Raw genomic sequence first — 14,277 nt, forward strand, 5'->3', positions numbered from 1 at the left:
TACCTGGATCAAACTTTACGCCAGATGAATTGGCATGTGAACAACATTTCGTGAATACACACTCACGAGATCAAAAAGGTCGATATATCGTTCGTCTCCCATTGAAGTCACCCCTTTCTTCCTTGGGAAGCTCTCGAAATATTGCACTCAGATATTTTTTAGGCTTGAAAAGACGTTTCTCTTCAGACCCACTATATAAGCAGAGATATGAAGAATCTTTAAAAGATTATCTGACACTCGGTCATATGGTCGCAGCTCCCATCTCTGAAGATAGTACACCTGTTTTTTATCTTCCACATCATGGCGTCATTCGTGAGGACAGACTTACCACCAAACTACGGGTGGTATTCAACGGTTCCTGTCGTACTAGCTCCGGAGTTTCTCTTAATGAAATTCTCCACTCAGGTGCAAAACTTCAGACGGATATTTCCGACGTGCTACTTTGGATTCGCACACATCGATTTATCTTTTCTACGGACATCGTCAAGATGTTCCGACAAATTGCCGTACACCCAGATGATTGGGCGTTACAATCCATTCTTTGGTTCAATTCAGAAGGTCAGCCTGCTCCTCATCGACTCACCACTGTCACTTTCGGGCTCACATGTGCCCCTTTTCTCGCACTCCGAACGGTACTACAACTTATTGAGGATGAAGGTGCGCGTTTTCCTAAAGCTGTTCCAGCTCTCAAGAAAGGCCGCTACATCGATGACACTTTTGGAGGTGCCGACACAATCTCTGAGGCCAAAGAGATAGTGCACCAAGTTACACAGCTTTGTATGGCGGGCGGCTTTCCCTTGCAAAAATGGAAGAGTAACAATCAAGAAATATTGCCTCCAGTTTCGGACAGTAGCAACGAATCTTCTTCTGAATCTTCTTCTCCAGTTGAATTTGAGCCATCCCTTGTGAAAATTCTCGGGCTCATTTGGAATCCAGAGACTGACACCTTCCTTTTTTCTGATAAATCATCGCAACGTGATCGAGTTACCAAGCGAACGATACTTTCTGAAATCGCTCAAATGTACGACCCTCTAGGTTTTATTTCTCCAGTGATGATCCGGAGCAAGATAATTTTACAGGAACTTTGGTTACTCAAGAGTGGATGGGATGATTCTGTTCCTTCGGAGTTACACGATCGTTGGATCTCATTTCGTCTTCAGTTGGCCACACTTCAAAAGCTTTCTATTCCGAGATGGTTAGGACTTGGATCGTCCAAACGTATAGTAGAACTTCATGGATTCTCAGACGCTTCTTCTATGGCAATGGCTGCTGCGGTGTTCGTTCGGGTCTCACAAGGCAATGATGAATATTTAGTGCGCTTAGTGAGTGCAAAAACTAGAGTCGCTCCACTTAAATTACTTTCAATTCCGCGGTTAGAGCTTTCAGCCGCTCTCCTATTATCGAAATTGATGACACATATTCAGAAAGTGTTGGATCTATCTGATGTACCTGTACACCTTTGGACTGATTCGTCTGTCACTCTTTACTGGATTACCACACATCCATCGCGATGGAAAGATTTTGTGCGGAACAGAGTTACTGCTATTCAAGAGATGCTACCCCAAGGATCGTGGCACTTCATACCAGGAAAACAGAACCCAGCAGACTGCGCTTCCCGCGGACTAACTCCAGAACAACTCATTAATCACAATCTCTGGTGGAACGGTCCCAGTTGGTTATCCGAACCATCTTCCTTGTGGCCAAAAGCTGTTAGTAAACTTTCGCCAGAGACCGATCTCGAAGAGCGACCTGGAATGGTCTCACTTACCGTGTCATCCCCGAAACCTTATTGGTCACTGCTTGATAGATATTCCTCCTTATCATTCTTGTTTAGAATCACAGCTCTCTGTCGTCGTGTTCTGTCTCGTCTAAGGAAAAAGCCGCAAACTTCTCTTTTTTGGCCGCTGACACCGGAAGAGATACATCAAAGCCGAAATTTTTGGTGCAAACAAGTGCAACATTCTTGGTTCGCTAATGATTTACTGATTATTTCTAAAGGAGACACTTTTCCACGATCTCATCCTATGGCTAAATTAACCCCATTCCTGGATCGAGATGAACTCTTACGTGTTGGAGGACGATTACATTACGCTGATCTTTCCATGGAATCAAAACATCCCATCATCCTTCCAAGAACATCCCCTCTCACCACACTCATTATTGACGACGCTCATAGCCGCACACTTCACGGGGGAACGCAAGTTACATTGAGCTTTATCCGTCAAACATATTGGATCATTGGAGGCAGGGCTCCTATTCGCTCCTTCATTCTCAAATGTATTCGTTGTGCTCGATATCGTGGAATCCGAGCTCAGCAACTTATGGGTCAACTTCCAATGTCTCGAGTTACTCAAGCAAGACCGTTTCTACATTCTGGGTTAGATTATGCTGGTCCCATCATGCTCAAAACTTGGAGAGGGCGGGCGGCTCAAAACTATAAAGGTTACCTTGCGATTTTTGTGTGTCAAGTTACTTCAGCCATACATATCGAAATAGTAACCGATTATTCGACTGAAGCATTTATTGCGGCATACAAACGCTTCACTGCTCGTCGAGGCATCTGCGCTACCCTTCAAAGCGACTGTGGAAAAAATTTTGTTGGCGCTGATATTGCTTTACGACAACGTTTTAGTATAGCATCTAAGGAATTGCGTGAACTCGCTTCTATTCTAGCAAAGGACGGTACTAAATGGATCTTCAATTAAACTATTGAATTTAGAAATTACATCAACTGATCAAAACCATGGTCGAAGTTAATAATGTCTCGATGATGTTCTGAAAATGTGCTGTGTGAATCCGACAAACCAAGTTGGCTCACGGTTTTTCAATGTTCATATCGGTAAAGACGTTATATATTGCCAGTTACGGCCGATTTAAATTACTTTAATGGTTATTCTATTCACTGGCAAAATAAATTTATTATTTTGTTTATTAATGAAATAAAATTTGTAAAATATGTATTGAAGTGTGCGAAATTGATCAATTTCAGCTTGCTAATGCTATTCGTCATCTAGCACGTACTTATGTGTTTAGCATATTATTTAGAATACATTTTGTGCCTTTTGAATTATAATAAAATAATAAAATATTTTAAATATACATATAGGGGAAAAGGAAAACGTAGAAATTTCTATAAAATAAGCAAAAAATTAAATTTGAAGCTAGCTTAGTAACGTTTCAAAAATCTGTATGTAAAACAGAGAAATTATTACAATAACAGTAATTTGATATAAATGTAATGGACTATTGTTCCTCTTATTGTACTACACACTCGGGGGGATAAATTTATTAATAGAAAATTTATTTCAATAAATATAATTTATTACCACTTGACATAATTAATATAACATCCATATCAGTTGGTCCTGTAAACATGAAAAATACAAGACTACATGAGATGGAAATGTTCATCTATTTTTTACGAAGTGGCCAATTTTAAAACATCCGCAGACCATTAATGAATATTTTAGCAGTACTATTGTTATTTCAAAGATTTTGTAAAAGCCATGTAAATAATCATTTGTAACAATTTTTACAGATCGAATCAAGAGACACGGTAGTGTCTCGCGCCAAGTACACGCGGAGCGAGACCGACCGTGACTCTTTTACGCGACGCGACGGATTGCGAATACCCGAGATGTTGAGATCTCGAAAACGAGTGAACGGATCAAGTTCTAAGTAGGCTTGATCAATAGCTTGGGGTCCAATTAGGGGGGGGGGTTTCTCTCATAATATTCCGCTACGTGCCCTACGAGCGGAGATATTGCGACGCAAAGTCCAAATGTGAAAATTTTTTATTAAGATACTTCTTCTACTTCTAACGCAGACGTTTTATATGATGACGTCATAATCAGAAACGTTACTTTCATTTTTTCGACACTGGCGGCGCAGGTATCGCCAGTTTCGATATCGCGCGCGTATTTCGAAATTAGGTCGATAGACTTATCGGTCAGGAAGAAGATTTCTATTTAGGTAAATTAGGTAATAATATATATTTTGAGACAACGAAAAAGAAGGTTCTCTACGCTTGGCAGAAAATGCCGCTAGGGAATTTTTAAGTCAATTCTTATGAATCAAGCTTGAATTCGATGTCTAGGTATCCCAGGTTGCCGATGACGAGGTCCAGATAGTGCGCTTCATAGTTTTCGGTGTCCAGGTGTAATAACACGTTGAATTCGATGTCTACGTGTCCCAGGTTGCCGATGACGAGGTCCTCATAGTGCGCTCCGTAGTTTTCGGTGTCTACGTGTATTAATACCTTGAAATTTATGTCTAGGTGTCCCAGGTTGCTGATGACGAGGTCCAGATAGCGCGCTCCGTAGTTTTCGGTGTCTAGGTGTAATAATACCTCGAATTCGATGTCTACGTGTTCCAGGTTGCCGATGACAAGGTCCACATAGTGCGCTTCATAGTTTTTGGTGTCTAGGTGTATTAATAACTTTAAATCTGAATGGGTGCGTTTAGCCGATACTCCGCTAGCCAAGCAATCGTGAGCAGTCGCTCGTTTTCGCTCGTTTTCTCTCCTTTTAATCCATTAGGTCAAAAGAGAGGAAACGAGCAAAAACGAGCGACTGCTTACGATTGCTAGGTTAGCGGAGTATCGGCTGAACGCACCCAATGTAGGACACGTAGATATCGAATTCGAGGTATTAATACATGTAGACACCAAAAACTACGAAGCGCACTATGTGGACCTCGTCATCGGCAACTTGGAACACGTGGCCATCGAATTTAAAATATTAATACACCTGGACACCGAAAACTATAGAGCGCACTATGTGGACCTCGTCATCGGCAACCTGGGACACCTAGACATTGAATTCAAGCTTGATTCATAAGAATCGATTTAAAATTTCCCTAGCGGCAGAATTAAAATTATGTCATAACATAATAAAAATCGCTAAATTAAAATTATGTTTAGACATAATAAAAATTGAACGAAAATTATGTCTAGACATAATAAAAATTGGATGAATTAAAATTGTCTGACGTAAAAGTAATTATCAAAAATATCGATACCTGAAGATATCGGTACATATACAGTTGCGAACAACATTCAGTAAGACACGCAAATAAAAATAAATAAAGAATTTTACAGTTAACGACTTACTAACATTAATCATGCTTTATTGCGATTATGTTTTATGTTGAAATTGAAAAATATATACAAGGTGTACAACTAAAAGGGTTACAGATTATTATTTTAAAAAAACTAAGCAAAATATTAAATTGTTGTTTTCTTTAGAAATAATAGTCCGTAACACTTTGAGCTTCATACCTTGTATTATATACGGTTTATAAAATTATAAGATATATTGTTTATAAGATTATGATGCGTAACACTACAAAAAGGCGTGATACCTGTACAAAATTACCTTTTTAAAAAAAAAGTAAAAAAGAGCGCCAAGTACACGCATAGTAGTGTATATGTTGTTACCTAAAAAAAAAAGAAAGTGGTAGTATTATACCTCGAAAAAACCTAAGTAACAAGTGGTAGATCTTTATATCTCGAAAAATCTCGAAAAAATCTAAGCAGTAGTATCTTTATTTCCGAAAAATTATAACCCAAGTGATACACGTCACAAAATTATGTTACCTTATCAAAAAGAAAAGTCGCGCTTCAAGTGATCTATTACAATTACAAAAAAGAAATGATATCTCTTTAAATTAGAGCGCCAATTACAGAGAGAACATGTATATTGCCTCAAAAAATAATGGTTGCACTACTTTGAAAAATCTTTACATTGTGTCAATTAGAAAAGAATGTATGATAACAATTTTATAAGATTATAAAATTTTATTTAAATTTAACAAGGGAATACAAGATATTTAAATACAAAGTTTACATGTGTATTTTTTAATGGCCACAAAGAATTACAGAGGTAACAGTACAAAATACAAATATTTTATTAAAATATTTAATCCAACGAAGGAATACAATTTGTATTTAAGGTAGTTGTATCGCGACAGTATTAGTCAAAAATAATGGTCACACTGCAATACGATAATGTACGGAAAACTCTACTTATCTGAGTAAAACTTTTGACTGAGCTTGTACTGTTTTTACTGTTTTCACTCGCGTCAGTAATGTCAGTATATACCATCGAGATTAACTCGCGACACTTGCGTTAGTATGCTATCGAGGTTATTTTGAATAAATAGAAGAAATAGAAGCGAAAATATGCGGCAATGTCTGAACTATATATATATATCTAATCTTCATATGCGCAGTGTTGCAAGATTTTTACAGGTTAGCTGTCGTATGCGTCCACCGCTATGAGAAATTGTGTACTTTGTGTAACAATTGCTTCAAAACTAAATAGATAAGGGTCTTGTACTTTTGTAAGAATATTTTTACAAGTCTCTTTTATCATCTCTTTGTTTTTCACTAAAATCCTATGAGTAGTTTGATCGCTACAATTAAAAACGTGATATAGGAAGCCGTTTTCGTCCTACGATACATGTAAAAAGTGCTAAGTTTGATTTCCATTATTTCAACTTTGGTATAGTCAAGCTTTTTCTACTTGCACGTGTGTATAGAGCGTGTTTACATTAATATGCTGTTCAAATTTTAAAAGATTCCTATGAAAATGGGTTTTGTGACACAACTACCTTAAATATAAAGTTTATATATGTATTTTTCAATAGAATAAAAGATTTAATCGCAAAGAATTACAGAGGTAACAGTACAAAATAAAAATATTTTATTAAAATACAAAATTTTTTCTTGTAAAAAAACTTGGCGCTGTTAGACCTCGAAATTTTAAATAAACAAATAAACTTATTCTATACTTAATTATAAGCCGCATTATCCGCCGTCCGCGTCGTCACGCACACCCATATCATTCACTCCCACATCCACGCTGATAATCATTTAATATTACTCCCATCGCATTCTTCTCTCAATTATTTTTATTTATTGTTGTCCTTATTTATTTAAAATTTCGAGGTCTAACAGCGCCAAGTTTTTTTACAAAAAAAATTTATGTATTTTAATAAAATATTTTTATTTTGTACTGTTACCTCTGTAATTCTTTGCGATTAAATCTTTTATTCTATTAAAAAATACATATATAAACTTTATATTTAATTACAAATTGTATTCCCTCGTTGGATTAAATATTTTAATAAAATATTTGTATTTTGTACTGTTACCTCTGTAATTCTTTGTGACCATTAAAAAATACACATGTAAACTTTGTATTTAAATATCTTGTATTCCCTTGTTAAATTTAAATAAAATTTTTTAATTTTATAAAATTGTTATCATACATTCTTTTCTAATTGACACAATGTAAAGATTTTTCAAAGTAGTGCAACAATTATTTTTTGAGGCAATATACATGTTCTCTCTGTAATTGGCGCTTTAATTTAAAGAGATATCATTTCTTTTTTGTAATTGTAATAGATCACTTGAAACGCGATTCTTCTTTTTGATAAGGTAACATAATTTTGTGACGTGTATCACTTGGGTTATAATTTTTCGGAAATGTGATTATACTGCATACTTCGGAAGCGTGTGCTCTGTATATTATAAATAGCTACAGTTTTTACAAGAAGAAAGAATTAGACTCCACAAATTATTACGCAGCGTTATTAACTAAATTATTAATTTCTTTCATTTTATCAGTAAATGTAAGTATTATTTTTATATTTCTCTATATTATACGCAAAATAATTTTATACATATGCAAATACAATTGCTGCAGTTGAGCTGAAAGTAATGTTTATTTCTTGTTATTCCAGAGTCCCACTGATCTTGAACATACAATAATATTGAACATCATAGGAATAGAGCAGCTGCGTTAAATTTGACTCTGCAACCATTTATTATTTTCGTATAGGACGTGGCCAAATATGGATTTAAATAATAGAGACGATAGCGCGTGCGTCAATGAAGATGAAACATTAGCAAATACCAGTATCTTCGATTCTTATAATGTTCAGTTTAAAGGAATACAGGAAGCTGCTGCTTCTTCGTTATTACATTTATATAATTATAATTCTATGACGCGAAAACATGTACAGACAGTTATAGAGATCACTTTAAATTTGGTGGAAAATATTGTTAGCATGGTAGAAAGTAAAGTGAACCAAAGTTTGAATACTTTAGAGGCTCCAGAAGTCATGAAACAAAAATTCGCGTTTTTTTTTTTAATGGATGTAAGTAGGTAAAATATGGGCGTTCTAGGCCGCTTTGTGGTGGGGGTATGACGTCACCGGCGTGGTGGGGGATGACGTCACCGGCGTGAAGAGGGGATGACGTCATCGGCGTGGAGGGGGATAGCGGCATGTTGGCATCATTAATTAAATAATTATATTAATTAAATTAGGTTATAAAAATTAAATTAATTTATAGGTTATAATTAAATTAATTGAGTTAGGTTATGATTCATTATAACCTAATTTAATTAATTTAATTTATTATAACCTATAAATTGATATAATGTTTATAACCTAATTTAATTAATATAATTATTTAATAAAAAAATTTACGTGACTCAAACTATTGAGTTAAACGCAGGAAGAGATGACGTCGAAGACCTTTTTTTCTAGGTCCACGTTTAACAAAAAAAAATCAACAACAAAAAAACTATAATTTAAACATAGAGGAGGCTAATGCTAGATGAAAACGGAAGAGAGATTGAAAAATAATTTTGCCACTATTTATGATAATATTCAATTTTTATTCGTTATTTACATTTTTGCTTTAATCTCAAATAGATAGCAATGTATACGTGACTCAAACAATAGAGGCGGGTAGAGGCAGTCTTCAAGCTTGCAAGATCACTTGGGTCCACTGGGCCTTTTTTTCTGGGTCCGAGTACCTTTTTTCTCCGAAGGGAAATCTTGCATTGGATACCCCCACCCCGGGGCGAGGTGGGTGGTTATGCCAGACTCCCACCGACCCCTCCCACGATCCACCAGCCTTCTGAAACTGTAGAAAAACAAAATAGATTAATGGTTTATTAAAAAAAAAAAAATAATAATAATTTTAAAAAGTAATACTTACGTTGATATTTCATCAGGCTTCACGTTTCCATGCAACATATATCCTATTTCGTGCAAATAGGACATATATTGCATGGATATATTGTATACAGCGGCTGTCTGCAATTTCAACAGGTACGATGGCGTATTGCGTTGAATGCTTTGCTTATATGCCTTCGAACGACATATACTGGCTCAGCTTCAGTGTCCGCGTATGCATTCATACATAAAGCACAATCCTTGTGTCCTGATCCTGAACCGTCTGTATAATATAAATGGCGTAATATTTTGTGCGCGCATTGAACGCCAAAATTTCAGGACGATACATGGCTCTAAAGACGACTTCTTTGCAGTCATCGTCACTATCCGCAGTTTCATAAGCGCTATTGTCTGACAGCGCGTTTTTTTCTTCTCCATCAGCCACAACGTCGTCAAAATGATCAGACATTTTAATGTATTATATTATAAAAATGAACTTGATGACGAGAGATGACACAAAATATTAAAGACGCACGATAGTGTTTCGCACCAAGTACACACGCAGCACGAGACTGTTACGCACGAATGTACGAATGCAAGTATCCAAGATTTTTTAGATTTGCTTCACTTGATGTGTAGATATACTTTAATTGGTAGGGATATCTCTCAAAAAGATGGTGAAAAACAGGGATAAACAAATTCTTTGTTTTTTTTTCCGTGGAGGTACATCCGGCCGAAAATTATTCATGAAAGAGATAAATGTTATAGAATTGAGCACAGATGGTAGGCAGGTATAATTATGACCTGCAATTGCCACATCCTTCGAGGAACTCTACGTGTCGGGACATGGTTTATGTTATCATTCGAACAAAATTCTTTACCAATAAGCAAATAGCTTATTGAGACCCAAAGGGTTTAAGGAATGTCACGTCTCTGTGACGTAAAAGTAAAAGAGGATGAAATGATAGAGAAAAGAGAAAAAGTGATTGAAGAAAACGATGAAGAAGAGCGTTAGAATCATAGTATGCTCAAGCAAGCAAGCGAGCAACTTGAAAATATGGAGCACAATGCGATGGAAGAATTAAATGCGTGGGAACAAATCAATGCGTGGGAAGAGTTAAATACGTGGGAAGAATTAAATAAGCAGCGATGCAATCAGATTATCAAGGTAAATATACAAATATACAAATATACAAATATACAAATATACAAATTAATATTAAAAATAATGGAGTGTAATATAATTTTATGACATAATTTTGTAACATCATACTTTTTTTGCCAAGGGTTTCCACAATATGAAGGCGGTGGAAGGATTCGGTCTGAGGCTCACGCGGAAGGATCTTTACACGCTGGCTGACTCAAATTGGTTGAACGACGAAGTGATAAACTTTTATATGAACCTGCTGATCGCCAGAGGAACATCTTCCGACGTGTATCCGAAAGTGCTCGCGATGAATACGTTTTTTTATTCGAAACTTTTGTCGGGCGGTCACTCGTCGCTAAAGCGATGGACTAGGAAGGTCGACATATTTGCGCAGGATCTTGTGGTTGTACCTGTACATTTGTACGTTCACTGGTGTATGGCAATAATAGATTTTCGCGATAAGACAATTGTTTATTACGACAGTATGGGCAATGATAATCCGAAATGTCTGGCTGCGCTAAAACTATATTTACAAAATGAGAGTCTTGACAAGAAGAAACAACCTTATGATATGCGTGATTGGGAATTTTATTCCGCCAAGAACATTCCGCAACAGACAAACGGTAGCGATTGTGGTGTATTCTCTTGCATGTTCGCCGAGTACATCTGTGCAAACAGGGAGATAACGTTTACGCAGGATGACATACCGTACTTTAGAGACAAAATGTTTAGGGAAATAATAAATGGCAAACTTTTGTAAAAATTATATAATGAATAAATATTTGAAATATAAAATACAAAAATGTGTGATTAATATTCCTTTCATTAGTATTATACATACATACATACATACATACATATATTATAATAATAATAATCTTTATTTATGGGAAAAACCCTTTAGTATATACATGAGAAATTGTAGTTTATAAAAATTAAATAAAATAGATAAAAATACAAAAATACATGTTGGGACATCCGCCCTCATAGCTGCTCAGGAGGGGAGGGAGAGAGTAAAGATGGTCAAACTCTTTTACGCACGAGTGCAAGTACCTGAGATTTTGAGATTTCTTCACCAGATGTGTAGATATACTATTATTGGTGGCGGAGGTATCTCTCAACATGATGCTAAAAAACAGGGATGAACAAATTCTTTGTTTTTTTTTCCGTGGAGGTACATCCGGCCGAAAATTATTCATGAAAGAGATAAATGTTATAGAATTGAGCGCACACAGATGGTAGGCAGGTATAATTATGACCTGCAATTGCCACATCCTTCGAGGAACTCTACGTGTCGGGACATGATTTATGTTATCATTCGAACGAAATTTTTTACCAATAAGCAAATAGCTTATTTACTTATTGAGACCCAAAGGGTTTAAGGAATGTCACGTCTCTGTGACGTAAAGTAGAAGAGGAAGAAATGATTAAGAAAAAAGAAAAAGCGATAGAAGAAAAGTATAAAACGATGGAAAATAGTGTTAAAATCATAGTATTATCAAGCAAGCAAGCGAGCGAGCAGTCTTTAGAATCTTTGGATCGAAGGAAATATGGAGCAAGAGTTGTTGGAGCAAGCCGCCCAACTGAATTCAATCGAAGAATTTAGTGCGTGGGAGCAGCGATGCAATCAATATCTCGAAGTGTTGGAAGAACAAAGTGGAAATAAACGGCGTCGATTATCAATCAGCGATCAACAGTCGTTGGTGGCTCAAATCGCACGAATCAAAAGTGAAAAAGATTCAGTACGCCAACGTTTCGTGCATGTGGGTGCCGGATACAGTGCGGGTGAGACAGGACTCAGATGGCGCAAGATAGATACGGCTTTCGAAAGCCGCATATTGACTGGTGCGGTAATCAATACCGATTACATTGAACCGCGAAAATTTCTCGAGGATGCGAGAAACATTGTATTCAATCATGTGCGGAACGTCATACAAGAACATGACGGTGTAAAAATAAACACAATGTTCAACGGTGAGTTCGTGGCGGGCGATAAACGCGCAAATAAAAGTGTCAATACGGGAAACTGTGAACTCTTTCGCGAGTCCGATTTGGAAGCGTGGTATAAGTTGCGCGTTATCGAGCCCACTTTAGCAACGCTGGAGGAATTCCAGGAACGTGATAGCGGGTGGGCGTTATTACGTATACATAATTTAATGCTAAATATAAACAAATATAATCCATTGCACGCGGGGTGTTACATCGATTTACCGAAAGAAATTAAATTAAAGAAAGCGGTGATTAACGTGCAATCTACAGACAATGCATGTTTCGCGTGGTCGGTGGTCGCCGCGCTGTATCCAGTCGTGGAACATACATATAGAAAATCTTCATACCCTTCATATAAAACAGCATTAAATTTACAAGGCATTGAATTTCCAATGTCGTTGCGTCAAATTAAAAAATTTGAAGATCTCAACGGCATTTCAATCAACGTATATGCCATCCAGAAAAAAAACAAGAAACTTGCTATCCTGCCAATACGGCTCACCGATCGAAAGATAAACAACAAACACATAAATTTGTTGTACGTGGAAGATCCGCAAGATGCTAACGTAGGACATTTCGCCTGGATAAAAAATTTATCGCGTCTTATTAGCCCGCAATTGAGCACACACCATAGCCGGAAATACTTTTGCGATCGGTGAGTATACATCCTAATAAAAATAAAAATAATTTTTATGTAAATAAATATATAAAAAAAATTTCATTATTTACAGATGTTTGCACTATTTCTACACGAACGAGAAATTGGAAGTCCACATCATTGACTGTCGGGAGATGAACGACTGCGCGATCAAGTTACCGAGTGATAACGACAAGTGGTTGCAATTCAACAACTACGGCAGGAAAGAACGAGTTCCGTTGATCATATACGCCGACCTGGAATGTACCCTGGAGAAGACGGCAGCGGATCCTGAAACGTCCGGCATATACCAACACCATTAAGGTATTTAGCGTCGGGTATTACGTGCATTGCTCATACGACGACTCATTATCCGCGTATCGATTTCGTCGCGATAATGACTGCGTCGCGTGGTTCGTCGAGGAACTTAAAGGATTGGCGCATCGAGTAAAGAACATCTTGTCCAACAATGTACCCATGGCAAATTTCACGCGAGACGAGTGGAAAAAATTTAACAGTGCGACGCAATGTTACGTGTGCGAGAAACCGTTTGCGCCAGACGACACGCGGGTACGCGATCACTGTCATTTAACCGGTAGGTATCGAGGTCCCGCACATTCGACATGCAATTTGAATTATAAGGATTCTCACTTCATCCCAGTAATATTCCACAATCTGTCGGGCTATGACGCGCATTTCATTATCAAGGAGATAGCTACCGCGTTTGAAGGCAAAATCGATGTACTGCCTATAACAAAGGAAAAGTACATCTCATTTACTAAACACGTGAAAGACACCACGAAAAGATCTGATTCGCAAAACGATATAAAGTTAAGATTTATCGACTCGTATAAATTTCTGAGCGCGAGTCTCGCAAAATTGTCATCCTTTCTAGATAATGATAAATTAAAAATTCTACGTTCAAAATTTTCCACGTTATCCGACAACGATTTTGAATTATTGACGCGAAAAGGTGTTTTTCCGTATGAGTACATTGACTGCGTCGAAAAGCTGGATGATAAATGTTTACCACCGCGCGATTCATTTTACAGTTCCTTGACCGGTGACACCGTATCCGAGAGCGATTACGCGCACGCCGTGAACGTCTGGCAACGGTTCTCCATTCAAACCTTGGGTGAATACAGCGATCTAAGTAGATAAAACAATAACAGTCCTAGGCCGGGGATCTCAGGGGGGGTGAGGGGCGGGGGGGGGCGACTTGTTGGCGAGGGGGAGCGGGGGGGGGGGGAGGCTTGGTGGCGGGGGGGAGCGGGGAGGGGGGGGACGATTTGATGGCGAGGGGTCAGCCGCGGCGGGGCGGGGGGGACGACTTGGCGGCGAGGGGGAGCGGGGAGGAGGGGCGACTTGGTGGCGAGGGGTCAGCCGGGGGGGGGGACGACTTGTTGGCGAGGGGGAGCGGGGAGGGGGAGACGACTTGGTGGCGAGGGGTCAGCCGGAGGGGGGGGGGACGACTTGGTGGCGAGGGGTCAGCCGGGGCGGGGCGGGGGGGGACGACTTGTTGGTGAGGGGGACC

General features: G+C 38.0%; 1 pseudogene; it reads left to right on the forward strand.

Annotated features, from left to right (window-relative positions):
- Nucleotides 1-9,994: 9,994 nt before the first annotated feature.
- Nucleotides 9,995-10,877, forward strand: LOC143895705 (sentrin-specific protease pseudogene; annotated as a pseudogene).
- Nucleotides 10,878-14,277: the final 3,400 nt, after the last annotated feature.

This window comes from Temnothorax americanus, unplaced genomic scaffold (assembly GCF_048541705.1).
Source record: "Temnothorax americanus isolate GAGA-0224 unplaced genomic scaffold, ASM4854170v1 Scaffold166, whole genome shotgun sequence".
Classification (NCBI taxonomy): domain Eukaryota; kingdom Metazoa; phylum Arthropoda; class Insecta; order Hymenoptera; family Formicidae; genus Temnothorax; species Temnothorax americanus.